The following is a 3729-nucleotide window of genomic DNA, read 5'->3' as shown; positions in this document are numbered from 1 at the left end:
AACAGAATATTGAAGAGATATCTGAATTCCCTTGCTTATTGCAGCATTAGTCACAATAGCCAAGACATAGAAACAACCTAAGTGTTCATCAAGGGATGAATAGATAAGTAAAGTGAAGTGTATATTTATAACAGAATAGTATTCAGCCATGAAAAAGGAGAAATACTGCAATTTGCTACAAATAGATGGACATTGAGGGCATTATACTCAGTGAAATAAGCCAGACAGAGAAAGAAAAGTACCACATGATATCACTTATAAGTGAAATCTAATTTTCTTTTAAGTTAAAGTTTAAAACAGAGAGTAGAAAGGTGGTTTCCAGAGACTGGAATATGGGGGAAATAGGAAGAGGTTGGTAAAATGGTACAAATAAAATTTAAAAAAGAGAGATCTTAAATATGTTAGACCAGGGTGGGAGGAATATATTTGATCAGACTGAATTTCTAAATATGGATGCATCAACTAGAGATTCTGAATACAATGCATTAGCTCAAGAAGCTGGGAATGACTCAGTTTCGAGATTTGTTGACTAAAATCTGGGCTCAATAGTGATCTATAATCAATGAAGCTAAGATATCAGAATTCCTGTGGCATACTGTAGGGCAGTGTTTTTTCAGTCTTACCACTACTGATAACTGGAGCCAGATAATTCTTTGTTGAAGGTTGAGGGAGACTGTGGATTGTAGAATATTTACATGTATCCCTAGCCACTACCTACTGGATGCCAGTAGCACCTCCCCCAATTTATGACTATAAAACATGTCTCTAGACATTGTCAAATGTCCACAGGGGGAAGCAAAATTGGCTCCAGTTGAGAACAATTGCTATAGAAGAAGGTATCTGAAGGCTTACAGAGATATGAAACCTGGAGTAGATTTATTATGAATGGCCTACTGGTTATATCACCTAGGAGAGTCCAGAGTACATACCCTTCATCAAGGCTTTGAGAAATAAGTTGATGAAGGCAGTGTCAGCATCCTTGAAAGGCTCTGTAGTGACAGTTGTCTGCAAAGAAAGCAAAAGATGCTGCCATGGAAATAAGCACTCTGAATTCAATGGGTGGTGAAATCCCTGAGTGACAAGATACAAGAAGTAATTAGAATGATTTTGTCTGTAGAGATCTTTAGTGGTGGCCAATTTATGATGGGGTCCCTAGGACCATGGTGAGCCACCTACTTCATTTGTATAAGCAAGACAAACAAAAACCAAAACTTGATATGATCACAGAGGTTTGACATGAGCTGATATAATAGATGGTCGTATTTCCTTAACAAATTCCAATACTTGAGCCAAATCACAGACCTAGAGTCCTTTTTAAAAGAGAGTGAATAGGTGTGGAGGGAGAATAATGGTTTCCCAAAGATGTCCATGTCCTAACTCCCAGAATCGGTGAATGTATCTTGTTACATGGCAAAGGGGAAACCAGGTTGCAGAATTAAGGTTTCTACTTACTTGACCTTAAAATAAAGAGATTATCTTGGATTATCTGAGTGAGCCCAATGTAATCAAAGGATCCTTAAAAGACAGAAGAGGGAGACCAAAGAGTCAGAACCAAAGAGATGTCATTGTGAGAATGATTCTACTGATCCCCGCTGGGTTTTGGTGGTTTTTTTTTTTCATTCTAACTATAAATTTTAATACTATATTTTAAAATAAGTCCCAGTTCATGAAGCAAATGTAAAACAACACCATAGCATATCTAGAAAATAAAGATAATGAATATGAAAACACTATATTGAAGAATTTATGAGATTTCTCTAAGGCAGTGCTTGGTGGAAAATAGCTTTCAATACCTAGAGAAATATGCAAACAGAAAATGGCAAACTATTTAATACTGACTCAGATATTTTAAATTTTTTAAATAAAGAACAAAACAAGGGCTTCCCTGGCGGCGCAGTGGTTGAGAGCCCACCTGCCGATGCAGGGGACACGGGTTCGTGCCCTGGTCCGGGAAGATCCCACATACTGCAGAGCGGCTGGGCCTGTGAGCCATGGCCGCTGAGCCTGTGCGTCCGGAGCCTGTGCTCCGCAATGGGAGAGGCCACAACAGTGAGAGGCCCGCATACTGCAAAAAAAAAAAAAAAAGAACAAAACAAAAATTGTAAAGGCTATTAAAATTATTAAAACAGAATTTAATGAATATGACAACAGAAAAACTAAAGCAGGTAATTTGAGGCCTTGAAGCAGTAGGTTGAGGAACAGAACAGAAAGAAATGTTAGAGGAACAGAAAGAAAAGCCATGAGGCTGAAGCAGTGAGAATAAGAAGGAGATCAGAAAAGATGAGTCCAGAGAATAGGAGGTACCCATCACATAGGGTCTTGCAGGTGATACAGCAGACTTTGGCTTCTGTATTGAAAGTGGGCTTCGGGGAAATAGAGAGCAAGACCAGCTCAAATGTTAATGCAATAATCCAGGGGAGAGAGGATGGTGGCAAAACAGAGATGGTGAGCCACAGTTGACTTCTGGATGTATTTAGAAGTAGGGTCAATAGGATTTATTGTTGGAACTGTTGTGAGAGAAATAGGGGGAAATGGAAGGGTGACATCACTTGCCTGAACAGGTAGAATGGAAATGTTAGTGACTTGAGATGAAGAAAACTAGAAATAGAGCTGGTGTGGAGAGAGGTCTCGAGTTCAATTTTAGACAAGTTCATTTTCAGATGGCTATTATACACCCAAGTGCAGTTGCTAATTAGGTGGTGAGATGTGGGTTTAGGATTAGGGGCAGAGGTCTGGCCTATAAACTTGGGAGTTATCAGTCTAGATGTTAAATGCAATGAGTAAGGGAAAGATTGCTGTGTATACTATGCTGCCTGTTGTGTAAAAACAAAGGGGGGGTATATAATCATACTAACTTGCATATGGATAAAAATCTTTGGAATTACACATAAGAAATATGCATAAAGATCTACATATGGAAATCTACTTAGTAGCCTGTCATTTGTTGATGGGGAGGAACTGGGCAGAGTTTGGAGGGAGATAATGATTGTATATCTTCTACATCTAAAAAAATAACCTAGGCATGTTATTAAAGATACCATTAATTTAAAATAAATAAAATAATATAAAACAAAGTCTAAATTAATGAAAAATTAAAGTACAAAGTTTTACAAACAAAAATGAATAAACAAAATAGAACATTTGTTAAATGTATGCTTCTGCTATAACTATTTTGAGGATTATACTTACTTAAAATTACTTCTTATACAATAAATCAAGCATCATTTACTACAAATTCATATTATTTAAAGCTACTTCAGAAGACTCTTGAATGATTTATAATACCTTTAATCAAATCACCCTAATCAGATTTTTTTTTGTTTTCTTTTTAAATTTTTGAATTTTATTTATTTATTTATACAGCAGGTTCTTATTACTCATCAATTTTGTACACATCAGTGTATACATGTTAATCCCAATCACCCAATTCATCACACCACAACCCCCATCCCCTGGCCACTTTCTCCCCTCGGTGCCCATATGTTTGTTCTCTACATCTGTGTCTCAGTTTCTGCCCTGCAAACCGGTTCATCTGTACCATTTTTCTAGGTTCCACATATGTGCGTTAATATACGATATTTGTTTTTCTCTTTCTGACTTACTTCACTCTGTATGACAGTCTCTAGATCCATCCACGTCTCAACAAATGACCCAATTTCTTTCCTTTTTATGGCTGAGTAATATTCCATTGTATATGTGTGCCACATCTTCTTTATCCATTCGTCTGTC

Source organism: Physeter macrocephalus, chromosome 4 (assembly GCF_002837175.3).
Source record: "Physeter macrocephalus isolate SW-GA chromosome 4, ASM283717v5, whole genome shotgun sequence".
NCBI lineage: Eukaryota > Metazoa > Chordata > Mammalia > Artiodactyla > Physeteridae > Physeter > Physeter macrocephalus.
Note: the sequence above shows the minus strand (reverse complement) of the source record.